Source organism: Rhinopithecus bieti, unplaced genomic scaffold, assembly GCF_001698545.2.
Source record: "Rhinopithecus bieti isolate Rb0 unplaced genomic scaffold, ASM169854v2 scaffold_35615, whole genome shotgun sequence".
Taxonomy (NCBI): Eukaryota; Metazoa; Chordata; class Mammalia; order Primates; family Cercopithecidae; genus Rhinopithecus; species Rhinopithecus bieti.
The window spans coordinates 97,459-116,295 of NW_016815179.1; the positions used below are offsets into that span (position 1 = coordinate 97,459).

The 18,837-nt window shown below is 37.9% G+C and overlaps 1 long non-coding RNA gene across 1 annotated transcript; it reads left to right on the forward strand.

The window, feature by feature from the left end:
* The first annotated feature begins 588 nt into the window (after positions 1-588).
* On the forward strand, positions 589-9,579 carry LOC108515850 (uncharacterized). The gene is made up of 4 exons (XR_001881651.1): positions 589-705; positions 4,974-5,061; positions 5,535-5,698; positions 9,497-9,579. It is a non-coding gene; the product is annotated as an uncharacterized LOC108515850 (long non-coding RNA).
* The last annotated feature ends 9,258 nt before the right edge of the window (positions 9,580-18,837 follow it).

Below are 18,837 nucleotides of genomic sequence, written 5' to 3' on the forward strand. Positions count from 1 at the left end.
TACTCAATGGGGTAAGTGTGCAGGAAGCCAGTAAAATGCCTGCCTCAGGTAGTCTGAGCAGAAAAGGACTCTGTTACATTCTCTTCTGGTTTGGGTGACTTAATAGGCACGTAACCAGAACAAGGTTAACATGTAGCAAACCATGGCAGGTTAGACAACATTCTCAGGGGTGAATGTCAGCCCGGTTGTATCCCACATCTGCCTGAAAGAAAAGCACCAGCTCTGTGTATTAAAAGCATGAATAGCTGCTCTGCAGCCGTCTTTAATTTATTGTAATCACTGCATTTGTAGAAACATGAATACCCTTCTCTCACATTGGATCTTTGAAAAGTCAAACATTCTCGTGCTTACACCCCACTTTGTGATAAAGCTGAAAATATTTCAAGGTAAATTAAGTTCTTCCATGTGTAATTATCATCTGCATAAATTTAATTTTAATTTCAATGAAACTTAATTGGTCAGAATAAATGTCCAGGCACATTTTTATGCTCTTAAATGAACAAAAGTGATTTTTGCTCTATAAAGGATAATTGCCTTTTTTTCTCTATAATTACTACCATTGATGTCTTTGAAATTTCTAGAAAAACATTTTTATCTCTTAGAAGAAATGTCTAGAGTGAACCTCAAAACCTCATCTGCAAAATAAGAATAATTACACCTACTTCATAGGATGTCATGAGGATAAAAGAACTTAACATATAAAAAGTAAGTACCACAGTGTCTGACACATCTAATATATCATTATTATATATGTAATATGCAAGATTATTATATAACAACATCATTATTACCTCATTTTACTAGTTTTCACTTAATGTTCAGGCTAGACCTAGGAGGTTGGTGTTTGTTACCACATTTTACAGAGGAGACACAAAGAGATGATAAATAAGGCATTGGGTTTCCAAGGTATTGAAATGGTGTAACTTTTTCATCATAAGTTACTAAGATTCACATTAAAAATAACTTCAGACTTGCTAATCTCTTTTACACTTTCCTTGAACTTTCTTCTGGTTACTGAACCGATTCAGTTGAAACTCAGCAAATGCATACATGAGACACTATCTCTGCTATTCATTCATGGTCAACACTACTCTACTGGGTGTTTATTTTCCAGATACTTCTGTCTTCCAGTCTCTTCCTTTTGTTATGTTTAGTTTACAGATTACATAATCTGTAGGCTTAAACATCTATCCTTACAGTTAGATTTAAATATCTGGCACGTAGTAGGTAGTCATTAACATTTATTGAAGGAAGGAAGGAATGAAGCACAACATTGATTTATAAAGAAAAACAAAGGCTTACAGGAAAGATAGAAACTCTAATTCTCACGCCACCACTCAGGCCAATGATATGACAAAAGGAATATAAAAATTAGAGAAAGCCTGAACTAGCTGTGGAAAATAGTAAAAGGTGGCATTTACATATCAGAAACGTAACAGAATTTCTGCTAAATATAATGGGAATGGAAACAGACTAAGAAGTCATGAAGGGTCAACTGTAAATTCAGTTTTACAAACTGCTTTTATCATCTAGCAGCATGACTTGAAGGTTTTTCCAGGTGAATATCAATATTACCACTTCAATTGCTTATAAATATTTCATTATTTGTATGCATAATAATTTAATTCTTGCCAATATTTAGATTGCATCCGTTTTCATTTTACAAAATGTCATTGGACATCAAAATCTTATTTTCAAAGGCAACTGTTGCAGAATGAAAATTATAGTTTTCAAAAATTACAAGGAAAAAAGCAAATAAAACCAAATCTGTATAACAAAAGGTTGAAAGGAAAAGAAACTGCAAGGAAGTTGAAAATAGCAAAATACGAGAATGGAAGAGCAAATGAATGCAAATGAACGAATGCACCTCTTAAGAGGTCAAAAAAACAACCCTCTGTATTTAGGTCCAAAGCAACTCAATTTTATTCAGTTTAAGCAAGGCACTAAAAGAAAAGCTACATGTAAAATAAAAGGCTATGCAAAATAAACTAGGTAATGGTTGCATGAAAGACTTGAGCTCTTTCCTTCTCCTCTATGTTGATTTCATTTTTTTGGCTTGTAGCAAGACAGCTGCAGCAATTTCGAGTGTCATAGCAGAAATAGCAATATTCAGGTGGAGATAAGAGACCCTGGCTCTTGCTCAGAAAAAGGAAACTTTCCCAGAGGCTACCTAGCTACCAGCACACTTCCTTTTGGCCAGGACTGGACCTCATGCCCAATAAACACTCAAGTGGAAAGCATAATGGACTCACCATTTGACCAATCAAATCTTTGCCTGAGACACTTAGCTATTTGGGAAAGAAGTGACTACCGAAACAAATATGAGGTTTAGGAAGGAAGGGGAATAAATGGATTCTAGCCAGGCAAGCGGTGATGATCACAACACCAGATCAGTGTTGACAAAAAGAAAGTTGATGTATACTAAACTGACTTAAGGACATAAAAGCATTATTAAGGATCAAGGGCTGCTTTACTTAATGATAGATTCACCAGGAAGACAAATTATTCTGATGCTGTATTCACCTAAAAACATAGCTTCAAAATACATGAAGCAAAAAGCAAGCAGAAATATAAGGTAATATAAACTTTTTTTTTTTTTTTTTTTTTGAGATGGAGTCTTTCTCTGTTGCCCAGACTGGAGTGCAGTGGTACGATCTTGGCTCACTGCAACTTCTGTGTCCCAGGTTCAAGCAATTCTCATGCCTCAGCCTCCCAAGTAGTGCACCACCACACCTAGCTAATTTTTGTGTTTTTAGTAGAGATGCGGTTTCACCATATTAGCCAGGCTGCTCTCAAACTCCTGACCTCAGGTGATCCGCCTGCCTCAACTTCCCAAAGTGGTGGGATTACAGGCGTGAGCCACCACACCCAGCTGGCAATATAAATAATTTTATATAATTTTAGGTCATAGTGGAAGATTTTTAACATACTTTTTCCAAGGACATTGAGCAGAGCAAAACTTAGTAAGAACTGAGAAATTATGAACTGCAGAATTACTAAGCTTGATGTAATTGATATATGTGTGTGTGTGTGTATATATACTGTGTATGTATACAGTGCTACAAGCCAAAAAAATTAAATACATATTTTCAAGCACATATTGAATATCTATAAAAGTTGATCACATACTTGACCACAAAGCGCAACTCAGTAAAAAATCAAAGCAGTAAAATTACAAATGAAATCAATAGATAAAGACAGTCATGAAACGAATACATTTAGAAATTTAAAAACCCACTTCTAAATAATTCATGGGTCAAAAAAGAAACCATATTGAAAATTGTAAAACAGAACTGACTGGCAATAGAAACCCTACGTATTAAAAACAAATGCAGGATTATTTGCAGGGAAAATTCTTTCTGAGACAACTGAGGCTAGTCTTTTTTCTAATAACATATTTCCATCCAAAACGTTGACACTGACAGAAAATTTAGGAAAACATTATACTTCTTCCATGTATTTTGGAAAGACTGCCCTCTGTTCTTTCTTTCCTTGAGTGTTTTCATGAAGTCTCAGTTAGAGTCCACATGCCATTTATTTTCTCTTTATTAAGCATTTTTGTGGCAATTTTATTCAAATAGCCAGACCAGTAACGGTCAGCCTTTCTACACTCCCACTCCACAGGGGAACATTTTCCTTACGCTAGTGAGGTGGCTATCAGAGGAGTTTCTTATTGCCCTCTCTGGCCACTCCACAAAGAAATCTAAATTGCCCCAAGTATTGCTAACCTGGCCATCTCCTTGTGGACTCTGTCACTAGCTTCACAACTCTGCACATTAGTAACCTCTTATTGATAGAACATCTGCTTCTGTGAATTTCAAAATCCAAAGCTATGCAAAATTTCTCTTTTACCATTTACTCTAATGAATTGCATGCTCAACTTGATTCAGAGGGAGGAAGAAATGAACATTTCACCGCTTGCCCTGTGTACAGAGAGTTTGTAGAGAGCTTTCATTTGATTTGTCTCATAGGGATGATAGTAAACCCAAATAAGAAAGATGAATAGAAAGATTTCTGCTTCCAGGTTTATTATACAAATAATACATTATTATTTTATTTAAAGTTGATTTCTTGTCATGAGTAGTTAAAATGCATGAATACTTGTACAGATCATCTGTTATGGTAAAGAATGATTTTGCACATGGTTGCATTAAGGAAAACCCATTTTATTTCCTTTCAAATTCATCCTAAGATCACAAATGCTGGCATTCTTAACCGAATAAAGGATAGACTTCCTTAAGCATGTTTCATGATAATAGCTTTCATTTTATTTTGGTTGGCTAGATGTATATTGCCTCTCCAAGACCTCAATTATATAACCTGGGATTTCCACATTGTTTTTGACAGAAAAGTAGAACAAAAATAAGTTATGCAGACAAAATTTGAAACACATGATATGGAATTGAAAGGACTTAGTGATGAAAAAGTTGTCTGACTTCGTGGTAATCAAATCTTGAAATAGATTTCTCCTTAAACAAGCAAACAGTTCAAAGTATTTGGCTATGCATCACTGTCTTTTCAAGCTCAAACAGATTATAGTGCTCCATCTCTCAACTATAGTATATTTACAGCTGGACTTGGAAACTGATGCAGTAAACATCAAACTCTTACTGTAGTCTTGAATTATACTCTCCATTAGGCGGCCTTTGTAAGACTCTGGCTCCACAATCACAGAGGACAGGCAAGACTGTAGAATTGAGGAAAAAAGTAACAAGGTTTTGAAAACTGTGGACTGTTACAACAGATGTTCTCCTTTTGTCTTTCCAATTGGAGTAAGCTGCTTTAATCTTCCAATGCTATATTAACTTCCAATAATAGATACTCTTATTTAGTACCTATTATTCAGTACCTTATAGATGCTTAACCTATTTTGGGGTTATAGATCCTTATGTGCATTTGATGAAAAGTATGGATCTATATACAAAAATACAAAACAAAGCATATAACCCTCAAAATTTTGACTATAATTTCAGTTGACTCATGGACCCATAAATTCACTCATGGACCCCAGTTGAGAACCCTTACCCTAAGGAATCTGAGAATGCAAACCCTGGAGAAAAGGTAACTGAAAGAGTATTTTTTCTTCAAAGTTTGGAATGTAAAATCCTTTTATTGAAACTTCATTGTACACAGGGACCATCCATTGTAAGTACATTTTTTTTTGAAAAAGGATTTATAAGAATTAGGCCAGCTGCAGTGGCTTGTGCCTATAATCCCAGCACTTTGGGAGGCCAAGGTGGGAGCATCACTTGAGGCCAGGAGTTCAAGATCAGCCTGGGCAACATGGTGAGACTCCATCTCTGTAGTTTAGAAAAAAAAAAAAAGAAAAGAAAAAAAGAAAGCAAAGGAAGAAAGAGGAAGAGAATAAAAAAGGATCTAGGAAGATTTTTAAAGAAAAAAACACATAATTTTAGAGGAATTTTGACCTTTGCAGTCTTTTACCAAAATCTACATGCATCTCAAAATGGATAGCTAAAGCATTAGATCAGTTTCCATATCCAAATGCTTTTATTTTTTCTTCTTTATTCTACTAGATAAGAAAATTCTAACTCACATTATAAATCATCAGAACTGGAAGAAAATGTTTTATGGCTCTGACAAATGGTTCTGGGTATTTGGATTGAAGCTAGGAAGAAATTTCCAATTGAAGACTACTATACACTCTAAAGCTGGACTCTTGTATGCTTTGAGTTGGAAGGTGGGGTAAATGTTTTCCGTTTTTTGGTTGCATTTGACTCCAGAGAGTGTTCTATAATTTCTGTTAACAGCATATGCATGTGGTTTTATAATATACTCAATATGATGTTATTATTATTTTTTCTCTAAAGAAGGAAGAAATTTGAGATTTGGTGTTAAAGGGAGTCATACACACAGTGATAGAGCTGTTTCCACACAGTTTGATTGTCTTAAAGTCCTCTCCAATGTTAAAATCAAAGGTTTTTTTTTTCCTTTTTTTCTTTCTTTTCCTTTTTTTCTTTCTTTCTTTCTTTTTTTTTCTTTTTTTCTTTTTTTTTAGCTCTAATGTGTTAGAATCAAGCAAGTAACAAAACCAAATATACTTCCAATACATGCTACTTCAGCAAGTCACTTGGAATCTTGGAGATGTTCTTTGCTGGCACTTTTTTAGTGAAACTGAAATATATGATACAACATTTCTCATTAAATTGAGGCCTTTTCTCTCACTTTTAACATGTGATAGAGCTGATTATTATACATGTTGTTCATTTGTTCACTAAGCACACAGAATACAGCTTAGGACCACTGGGTATTACCTGATTATATTCCCATTTCCAGCATGATCACAAGTTTAATCAAGAGCAGGAAGCATGTTAATGGTGACTATATCAATTAAGCCATAAGTACTGCTGCAGGTCAAACCAGAATACAGAGCCTGGAACAAGAGAGAAGCTTATTTCTCTCTATTGCATAAACTTCCAAGCTGTTCCATTAAATTATCAGGTGCCCATGTTCCTTCTCTTTTGGTCTAGTGCCATTCTAGCATGTTGTATGTCTGCAACGTTCCACAACAGCTCACAAGACCCGTAGTTATGTGGCAAGGAAGAAAACGGAAAGGGAGGGTGCAAACCTTAGAAGTTGCACATCTCACTTTTACATATCTCCTACCCATTAGGGCACATTCATAGGCCACACTTTACCTACAAGAGATGCTGGGAAATGTTGCCTTTATTCTGAGTGGCCATGCACCCAGCTAAAATAGTCTAATACCATAAAAGAAAGGAAGAATGGCTCTTTAGTGCAATCAGCAGTCTCTGCCAGAGCCAGCAACAGTTTCCTGTGAATTAAGTATAATGGGTTTGACTTTCAGTTGTCACCTTTTATTCCCAAGCAGCACCTGTCTTATATATAGTGCTTGTGTTCCATCAGAACAGTTTCCAATTCAACTTTTTTTCTGATCTTTATCATAGATCACGATAGTTAACAATAAATACTTTGTCTCTAATAAGGGCAAATTAGTCCATTCTCACACTGCTTATAAAGACATAGTCAAGACTGAGTAATTTATAAAGGAAAGAAGTTTAATTGACTCACAGTTCCAAGGGGCTGGGGAGGCCTCAGGAAACTTACAATCATGGCGGAAGGGGAAGCAAATACGTCCTTCTTCACATGGCAGCAGCATGGAGAAGTGTAGGGAACTGCCCTTTATAAAACCATCAAATCTCGTGAGATATATTCACTATCACTAGAACAGCACAGGAAAAACCTACTCCCATGATTTAATTACCTCCCACCAAATCTCTCCCACAACACATGGGGATTATGGGAGCTACAATTCAAGATGAGATTTAGGTGGGGACACAGCCAAACGGTATCAAAAGGTTTTCAATAACAAACAGAACAAGGAAAAAATCAAAATAATGGAATACTTTCTCCTAATACTTTCACAGCACATATTCCTTGAACGGATTAATAGTAAACACATAAATAATTTAATGCAATTATAAAGCAGAATATCTGCTAGCATGCATGCATATACAATTAGAGTTTTTTTAGGTCTAACCAAATGGGAACTTGGCAGTTCTTATACCAAGGACATCCAAGGGGGGCTGCTGGCTTCCAGCACCAGTTGCCTAAGAGCCCACATTTGGGGAACATGATTAAGGCTACACATCAGAGTTTTTGTTTGTTGCAAACAACAGAAATGGACTCTGGCTAGCTCAAAGGGAAAAAGAAGGGAATTTATCACAATGATATGGGGTTGCTCATAGAAAAGAAAAGTAAGCAAAAGGACCAGGTGTCAGGAAGGACAGAAGTCATGGCAAGGTAGCCCTGGGAAAAGACCCTTAGAACAGCCCTGCCATTGTGAATCCGCCCTTGACAATTCTGTCCTCATCACTGTGCTCTAAGATCTTCAGCCTCCTAGGAGGAGACTCTGAAAGTTGATGTTATGGGCTAAACTGTGTCCTCCCCAATTTCTACGTTAATGTCCTAACACCCAGAACCTCAGAATGTGACTATATGTGGAGATCGGGTCTTTAAAGGAGTAATTAAGTTAAAATGAGGTCATTCAGGTGGTCCCTAATCCTACCGGTATTCTTATGAGAAGAGAAAATTTGGACACAGAGACACACAGCAGGAGAAGGCCAGGTGAATGTGAATCCAAATGGCCATCTGCAAGCCAGGGAGAGAGGCCACACAAGAAACCAACCTTGCTGACACCTTGATCTCAGACTTCCAGACTCCAGAACTGTGAGAAGACAGATTCCGATTGTTTAAACCACCCTGTCTGTGGTACTTTGCTACACTAACAAACAAATAAGCTTGGCTTATCTTTTTACTTAAGACCACATGCAATAAAGCAGAGGTAATCTACTAAAAGAAAGCAGAAAGAAGGAGAAAATGTGTCTAAAATAGAAAACATGATACATCTCTCAGAATAGTTGAAGCTTGTGCATTTAGAAGAGCAATTAAGTTTATTCCATATTACTCCAAAAAAAGAAATTAGTGACATTGGAAGTTCTGAGAAAATACATAATGGTCTAAAAAGAATAAAAAGCTGCCCCATAACTATAATGGAATGAATTACCTTATAATTGTCTTAAAGCAACTACTATCCTTATTATAGCTAGCATTTACTGAATGCAACTATGTGCCAAGAACTGTATAGGGCACTTTTCTGCATTATGTTATTTAATATGCCAATGGCCTCATGAATAAGTGAGCATTATTATCCTCATTTGAAAATAATGAAAGTAAAATTAGTAAACAGTAAAAGTAATGGCAAAAGCCGCAGTTACTTTTGCACCAACCTATCACAAAAGCCAGATTTTGAACCCAGGACTATTTGAATTTGGAGCTAGAATTCTTATCCTAGTAGCAGTCTTGGTTTCAACTGTTGAATTCTAGAGGTATTGTACTCTTCTTTGTTTCAGTCCTGGTTAGTAGATTCTTAGGGGAAGCAGAGGCTGGGATTTCTAAAGAGCAGTGGTCAATGAGAAGCTTTGGAAGGTGAAGAGATTGTCAAACTATGTGCTGCACTGTTTGTATAAGATAATGCTGAGAATGGTCACAAGATATTTAGCTTGAATATATTTCTACCCATGTTGGAAGAAAAGGCCTTGTACCATAGAAGTGACTCAGTGCTATTTTTTTGATAACAAGCCTGCTTTTTGAGGTCAGATTGAAATATTTAGAACTATCTCCTATATAATGGAATCGTTCGTCTTATAATAGCATCTGCCAGCCCAGGCTGTGCATTAGAACACCTGGGAAAGCTGTTAAACAATATATAAGTCTCGGCCTCATTCCCAGAGGTGGTAATTCAGTTGGTCTGCGATGGGGCGTAGGCATGAATATTTTTAGAACAATCCCCAGTGCTTCTAATATGCAACTAGGGTTGAGAAGCACTGCTTAAGAACTATACAATCAAACTGCACTTCAAACTAATAATGAAACTCCATTTTTCTATAAGAAACCTACCTGATTTGTTTTCAGCCAGAAAAGCATCAAACTCTGCCTCTGGTTTTTATCCTTCCAGGTCTGATAGTATCAATAAGTCCACCTTGTCAAACAACATGGGCGTGAAACTTTTTCCCATTCACTATCAATGGAGCAGCAGATTCCTGGTATCGTTGCAAAGCTTGGTGAAATGATGGCTATGCCTTTTTGTTCTAGATACTATATGTTCATATTCTGTTTAATTAAAAAAATGATGTACATGACGGGAAGTTGCCTAGAAGTCGGAATTTAGTTAATGTATCCTTATCTATTGCCACAATAACGCTGTGTAACAAACCACAAACCCTAACAGGCAGTGTTTATTGCTCATGTGTCTGAAGTATGTTGAGGATTGGCTTGGTGGCTCTGCTAATCTTGGTGGCTCTGCTAATCTTGGCTGGACTAGTTTGCTCAAGTGGGAGTCAGCTAACCATTTTCTGATCCAGGTAATGACTGGCAGGACTAGGCATGACTGGGGTGACTTGACTCTGCCTGCGTTTCTCACATCCTCCAGCAGGCAAGCCCAAAGATGTTCTCATGTGATGGCAGAGGTGCCAGAGAGCAAGACACATATGAAAACCCTTTTCAAGACTTTGCCTATGACAGGTCAGTTAGAATCCCATTAGCCAAAGCAAATCACCTGGCTGAGCCCAGTGTTAATGGATGGCAGTCACTCCACCCACTTGCAGTGGGAGGGCAAAAGGTGTGAACATGGGGAGGGGGAAAGAACTGGAGCCATCATTTAAATTCAAGAACTGTTGGGAAAACACTATAACATCAAACCCTGAAATAGAGTAGAGGGACTAAAGAAAGAGGATAATATGGTGAAATAAATAGCTGGAAAGATAAAATTTTTAAACAGAAATAGGAGACCAATGGTGTGGCATTGTCAACTTTTAATTGGCTAGATGCCAGAGAACATGAGGGGAGGAATTGGCCTCCTTTTTACTATTGCTCTTCTACCTAAAAGGTAACTGTTAAAGCCTATGGAGTGTGGACAAATTATAAGCTATTCAAGGAAACGGGAGTAAATACATGTGAGTATATTTTCCATAAATGTGTTTATATATATATATGTACATATGTGCACATATATACATATATATACACACACATATATATAAACACATTTATGGAAAAGTACTCTTTAATGTGGAAAAAAATGAGAGCTAAACATTAAAAAAAAAATACCTTGTAAGTTCTTATTATCTCAGCTACTCCAAATTTTAGACTTCTACTACAGATTTCTATTTTCTGTGTCTTATATGTGGAAGTGGTTAGTAATAAATCTTTTGTTTCTGTAAGTAGTCTGATCCAAAGAAAAAATAATTTTGATATTTACACAGAAACCCATCTTCTGTATTCCCAAACCTCAAAATAAGGCAATCATTTCACTAAATATCCTGCAGCCAGTTCAAAGTATTTTTGCAAAGTTAAAAAACTACATCTTGTTACTCAGATCAAGAGCTGGTTATATACACACATATACATATATGTGTATATGTATGTGCACATATATATGTGTGTATATGTATGTGCACATATATATGTGTGTATATATATGTGATATTGGAACATCAGTATATTTTTTAAACAAGAACATTTTGTGCTTCAAGGAAACTTAGAGGTTACCTTCTTTAGCTCTCAATTTATAGAACTGAAAAAGAATCCTCAAAAAAGTTGAAATGATTTTCCCAAAATCATGCAGCAATTCAACCACCATCATGATAATATCTAGTACTTACATAGTTTACAAAGCATTTTTATATTCATAATGTCTATTCGTTTTAACAACTATGTTCAATTATGTAGCACAGTCTTCATTACCTTTATTTTTTAGATGAGTAAACCAAGGTATACAGATATTAAGTAACGTATCCACAGGCACTAAGCTGTAAGACACATAACAGTGTCTTATTCTACCTCTATAATGGCAAAGTATCCCAGCTGGAAATTGACATTAAAACTACAATGAGATGCCACTATGCACCCATCAGAATCAGAATGTCTGAACTCAAAAAGACTGACCCTACCAAGTGTTGGCGAGAACGTGGAGGAGATGGAGCTCTTGTACCCTGCTGGTAGGGTGGGGCATGGCATAGCCACTTTAGAAAAGTTTGGCAGTTTCTTTAAATATCAAGCATACACCCACCATTTGACCCAGTCATGTCACTCCTAGGGATTTACCAAAGAGAACAGAAAGTTTATATTCATACAAAGACTTGTACACAAATGTTCCTAGCGACATTTTTGCAATGGCCCTAACCTGGAAATGCAACAATTTAGATGACTCTCAATACGGTTACACTGATTGAAAGGATCCAAATAAAGAAGAGTACATATTTTGTGATTTCATTTATTTAAAATTCTAGAAAATGAAAACTAATCTTTAGCGATAAAAAGCAGATGGAGTTGTGGGAAGGCAGCAAGGGTCTCCAAGGATTACAAAGGACCAAGAGGAAACTTGGGACTGATGAAAATGTTCATTATTTTGATTGTAGTCATGTTTTCACATCACACATATGTATATACATGTCAAAATTTGTCAAAGGGTACACTTTAAATCATCCAGCATATTATATATTTCAATATGTTCGTGTACCTTGATAAAACAGTTGAAAATAAAAAGTGGCCCAGCTAAAGTCAAGATTCTGAAAAAAGCTGCTTAATTATATGCAAACTTGCTAAGATCACACGAATACAAGTGTCTTTCCACTTTTTTGATTGAAATAAACCCTAGCAATCAAAATTTGCATAGAGTCTCTTAAAAATGCGAATAGCATTGTGACACTTCTGTGCCTTTTAAGGCAATTGCAAAGATTTTATGCTCTTTCTAACCCACAGTGCTATTAATTCTAACAATAAGAAGTTATTAATGATCCTATGCTTGGTTAATTTATTTAATAAAAGAAAGTTTGGATCAGCAAGGGACATTTACCCCATGCTGTTGGGTATGCAAATGAATCTTTTGGGGACACAATTTGGCATAGCTGTTTCAAGGACTTTAAAATCATCCTTTTCTTCATTCCTGTTCTTCAGTCGGGTAATTACACATCTGGCAGTTTAACCTAAGAAAATGATCTCAAAGCAAAAAAAAACAAAAAAAAGCCTTTTGTGAAAATTGTTCCTCCCAGCATTATTTATAATAGCCAAAAATGGAAATAAATGTAATGTCTAAAAATAGGGAAGAGTTCTTAAATAAATCATGTTACATTCACTTAATGGACCATTTATAGCAATTAAATAAATAATTTGTAATAGGTTCTAGAAAATCACTGAAGACGCTCCCAGAAAGAGTGAAACCAAATTGTAAAATATCCCTCCCCTTAACACTAAAGAAATGAGCAAAAATAGGTAAAAACAGAAGGAACAAAACCCCAGTACCCAGAAAGAAGACCAACTTCTTATAATAGTATTTGAAAAGAAGCATCAGGGTGAGAGAAAAATCAAAAAGTCGTTTGGATTAGCTCCTAACTCTTCATCCCCAAGCAGTGAAGATGAGACGGAGAAAGGTGAGCAGATGAAATCCTAAGGAGTTTTTTGTTGTTTTGAGATGGTCTCACTCTGTCGCCCAGGCTGGAGTGCAATGGAGTGATCATAGTTCACTGCAGCCTTGATCTCCCAGGCTCAAACCATTCTCCTGCTTCAGCCTCTGCAGGACTAGCTGGGACTACAATTCAGTCTACTGCACCGAGCTAATTTACTTTTTTTTTTTTTTTTTGTAGAGACAGAATCTCACTATGTTGCCCAAGCTCCTAAGCAGCTTCGATAATCCTACTCAGCTTGGGGAGAGGCAAATAGGGATAGAAAAGGAGAGGATGGAGAAAGAAAAGCAGCAAACTCCTGCAAAAAGAAAGTCTCTTGCACTCAGGTTGGTGCTCACTAGTGAAGAGAGAGCATTGATTGACATGGCTTGCCGCTCTGGACTAGGAGAAGACATGGAGGGGACTGTAAGCAGTCAATAGTGAGGCACAGAAAACTAGCTCAGCCATAAACAACACTTTGCCAGGACAGAAAGCAAAGAAGAGAGAAAAAGAAGGCAAGACCGTTTGCAGGAGTAGAAGGATAGAGCGGTGGGGCCAAGGGAAATCTCTGCCACTTCCTGCCCTCCTGCCCCACTCCATTCCCGTAAAAGACCACCTGGAGCAAAACCCGTGGAATTTTTCCCTTTTAAACCCCTGAGGCTGGGTGAGGTGGCTCATGCCTGTAATCCCAACAGGCAGGAGGTGGAGGTGGGAGGATGGCTCGAGGTCAATAATTTGAGACCGCTCCACACAAAATTTTTTTAAAATTGAGCTTGGCATGATGGCATATTCCTGTAGTCCCAGCTACTCAGGAGGCTGAGGCAGGAAGATTGCTTAATCCTAGGAGTTGGAGGCTGCATTAAGCTATGACCATGCCACTGCACTCCAACCTGGACAACAGAGTGAGAACTTATCTCTAAAAAATAAATAAATAAACCCTGAGATATTACAGTATTATTCATAATAGCCAAGATGTGTATGAACAACTCAAATGCCCATTAACTGGTGGGCGAATAAGCAAAACGTGGTGTATTCACACAATGGAATATTATTTGAAATAAAGAGGTGAAGTGCTGATACATGCTACACATGGGTGAAACTTGAAAACATCATGCTAAGTGAAAAAAAAAGCCCATCACAAAAGGTCACATCCTGTATGATTCCGTTTATATGAAATATCCTAAATAGGCAAATCCATAGAGAGAAAGTAGATTAGAGATTCTTGGGACCTGGAGGAGAGAAGACAATAGGAGGAACTGCTAACGGGTAGAGTTGCTTTGGGGGTGATGAAAATGTTCTAAAATTAGGTAGTGGTGGCCAGGCCCAGTGGCTTACGCTGGTAACCCCAGCACTTTGGGAGGCCGAGGCATGTGATCACTTGATTGAGGTCAGGAGTTTGAGACCAGCCTGGCCAACATGGTGAAACCCCATTTCTATTAAAAATACAAAAATTATCTGGGTGTGGTGGCAGGTACCTGTAATCCCAGCCCCTAGGCTGGGGCACAAGAATCACCTGAACTCGGGAGGTGGAGGTTGCAGTGAGCCAAGATCACACCACTGTACTCCAGCCTGGGAGACAGAGTGAGACTCCATCTCAAATAATAATAATAATAATTAGTGGTAATGCTTGCACAATATTGTGAATATAGGGGAAAAAACCCTCTGAATTATACACTTTAAAAAGATGACCTAGGTCATATGTAAATTATATCACAATAAAACTGTTATTTGAAAAGAAGAAGAGGGAGAAGCGTCTGAAGGATTGCTGGGATTGCTGGCACGAGTGATGGGAGTGACTGTTAGTTGAAGTGCTACATCCTGTATTGAGGAAAGAATTTGAAGCTTGAGGAAACTACCTAAGGGAATGAGAAAGGCCACTGCTTAGACGTAAGTAACCCCATCACAGGGCTTTACATTAAATTATAGAAGAAAGGTCAGAACTCATTCACCAAATCCGACTAACCTGGTACGTCCTGAGCACTCGTTTGCCATCCAGAGCCTCGGGCTTCCAAATAGAGCCAGAATGGCAGGCCCAGCCCTCCACATTCTGAGGTCTCAGATAAGTAAGAAGGGACCCAAGATGGCACACCAACATTGAGATGAAAGGGAAAGCCTTATTAGAGCTGCCTGTGGTAAAGGAATAACATCACAACCATAGAAATACCCTCCAGCAAAGAAAGTAATAGAAAGGATTATATAAAGATAACATGTGAGCCATCCTTGGTTATAAAATACACAATACCAATACAGAAGAAAACTGTATAAAATAAGACTATGTGCTATAAAGAACATGCAAAGGACATGATCAGGAAAAATACCAATATTTTAGAACCATGGAAATTACGATTCCAAAAATGACAGTACATTATAAATATGCAACAACACTAAAAGAGGCTTCTAGTTTAGTGCTAAGTGGAAAGATATGCAAACATATATACTATAGGATTACAGATATATATTTAATAGAATTATAAGGAAATTCCTGAGCCTGATAAAACTAATTGTTTTAGCCATGTATAGTGGAGTTCACCTGTAATCCCGGCTACTCAGGAAGCTGAGGTTGGGGCATTCCTTGAGCCCAGGAGTTTGGGATCAGCCTGGGTGACATAACAAGACCTCATCTATAAAATTAAATTAAATTAAATTAAATTAAATTAAATTAAATTAAAATAAAGTAAAATAAATCAAATTGTATTGAGGTGATTGGCCAATGCATCTTTTTTTTCCTTCTTTTTAGGTTTGTACATTTTACAAGTTTTCTATAAAATGCATGTATTACTTTTGTAATGAAAACCATGATAAAACATATATTTTTAAAAATAATGGTTTCTAAGTGCTACTGTTGTGGGACATGCTTGTGCACAGGTAAAGTTCTATATGGTCAGTGTGCAGCAGCAAGCGATTTTCAGTCTAAATGGCAGACTGAATAAAACTACGTGTGGATTTATTACCCTTTCTCCCCAAATCTCATTGAAATTCCAAAACAGATAAACAGTAGAAGGAATGAATCCATAACAGTGCTACAAACCAACAAAGAATAGCATCAAGAAACCAAATACTGCGAACAATTTCTGTAGGACACAAAGCAAACACAATTGGATTTACGGGAAAACCAGAGCCCAGCCTTCCTAACTCCAATCACATACAGCAGAGGACCACCAGAAAACCAAGTTGCCATCTTCCCATCAAGAACTGTAGGCTACAGTCAGCAGGGCCATGGATCCAACATAAGCCACACACTATTGAATGGATACCTGATTAAAATGTTGCAGAAGTACTAGGCTAGTATCATACAGAAATGGTGGCATTTTTCACCAGAATGAAGCCTAAAAAACAGTTCTCTAAATAAAGCAGAGGGACGAAAACTGTGAGTTCCTTGTGGAGCCAAAGGCTAAAAATGGTTATTCGGGGAAAAAAGTAGTGGAAGAAAATTCCATACTTAAGAAAGACAAATTTTCAGATAAAAGATACCCACTAGCCAAAAAAAGCTGAGCAAAATAACAAAACATAGAACAAGAGAGACAGTTAGGCATAGCCCGAAAAAGAGGAAAAACTACCCAAAATATCTCGCAAGGCTCATATAGCCTTGAAGCCAAAACTGGACAAGTACGACAGAAGAGTAAAGAAGAAACTAGTACCACCCTGGAACATAGTTGCAAAATCAAATCAGCAATGTATGAAATACTCATACGGAATGACATTAAAGAGTATGTCCCATTAATAATAAGGTGTTTCAATGTTAGAAAAAAAAAACCTAATTATGTGATCAAACACCTTAAAATATTAAAGTAGAAAAACACTTCTATCATTGAGAAAATTTTGGGAAAATTCAAATGTGCATAATTAAAATCAATAAACCTAGAAAATTAGGAATGGAAGAGAGAAAAAACAATGAGTGTCTCCTCATCAGTCAACTTCACTTCTTCCTAAAAGAACCCCACCTTTATTCACTCTCCTCTGATGGCAATTGTGGTGGTTCTGAAACATGTCCACAAATTGTTTACCACATCTCTGTTCAAGAGGTGGATTGCATGCTTGATCAAAGAGGATGACCTTCCCTGATAGAAGAGGTCCCTTCTTTGGTCAGGGGTGTATGAGTAGCTGCACTCCCCTGCTAGAATCTCCAGACAAGCTCTCAAGAAGCAGAGCCTAACTAGTGACTCAATTCTGATGAATCAAGTGGAAGTGACAGTGCAGCCCCCTCCTGGATCTCTTTTGTAGTGCTTTCCTTAGGGGAAGTTAGTTGCTATGTTATGAGCAGCCCTATGGAGATGCTCACATGGCAAGGAACTGAAGACTCCAGCCAATAGTCATCAAGGAATTGTGGCCCCCAGCCAAAAGCCAGCAAAGAACTGAGGCCCCCCAACCAATAGGCAGCAAAGAACAGAGGCCCACAGCCAATTGTCAGCAAAGAACTGAAGACCCCAGCCAACAGTCAGCAAAGAACTGAGGCACTCAACCAATAGGCAGTAAAGAACTGAGGCCCCAGTCAATAGGCAGCAAGGAACTGAGGCTCCCAGTCAACAGCCAACAAAGAACTGAGGCACCAAGCCAATAGGCAGCAAGGAACTGAGGCCTTCAACAAATAGTCAGCAAAGAACTGAAGACCGCGGCCAACAGTTATCAAGGAAATTAGGCACACAACCAATAGGCAGCAAACAACTGAGGCCCCCAGCCAATAGACAGCAAGGAACTGAGGCCCCCAGCCAATAACCAGCAAAGAATTGAAGACCCCAACCAACAGCAAAGAACTGAAGACCCCAGTCAATGGTCAGCAAAGAGCTGAATCTCCCAGCCAATAAGTAGCAAGGAACTGTGGTTCCCTGACCAGTAGGCAGCAAAGAACTAAGACACCCAACCAATAGGCAGCAAAGAACTGTGGCCCCCAGCCAATAGACAGCAAAGAACTGTGGCCCTCAACCAACAGGCAGCAAAGAACTGAGCCCGTCAGCCAACAGCCAGCAAGGAATTGAGGTCCCTGGCCAACAGCCATGTTGGTGAACCATTTCGGAAGCAGATCCTCCAGCCCCAGTTAAGCCTTCAGATGACAGCCACCCCATCTGACACCTTTACTGCAACCTCATCAAAGATCTAGAGCAACAACTATGCAAATAATCAATTCCTGGATTCCAACTGTCACAAACTGAGTGAAGTAATAAAAGTTTGTTGTTCTAAGCTGCTAAATTTGGAGATATATGAGTAATTTGTTGTGTCACAATAGATAACTAAAACAGTCTTCTGGGAAAGGCTAGACTTCTCAGCCCTGAGGATAAATCTATTACTTATTTATTTAAGTTGACAAGTAAAAATTGTACAAATGTATTGGGTACAGCATGTATTTCATTTCATTTCATTTTTGGGGGACACAGTTACACTCTGTTTTCCAGACTGAAGTGCAGTGGTGCAATCTTGGCTCCCTGCAACCTCTGCCTTCCAGGTTCAAGCCATTCTTGTGCCTCAGCCTCCAGAGTAGCTGGGAATACAGGCACATGACACCACACTTGGCTAATTTTTTAATTATTAGTAGAGATGGGGTTTCGCCATGTTGGCCAGACTGGTCTTGAACTGCTGCCTCAAGTGATCCACCCAGCTCGGCCTCCCAAAGTGCTGGGATTACAGGTGTGAGCCACTGCACCCAACCAATGTGTTGTTTTAAAATATGTATTCATTATGGAACAGTTAAATTGAGCTGATTAGCCTATGTGTTACCTCATATACTTATCTTTTTTGTGGTGAGAGCACTTAAAATCTACTCTCTTAGCAATTTTCCAGAATACAATACATTGTCATTAACTATAGTCACCAGCACTTTGGTCCCAGCACTTTGGGAGGCCAAGCTGGGTGGATCACTTGAAGC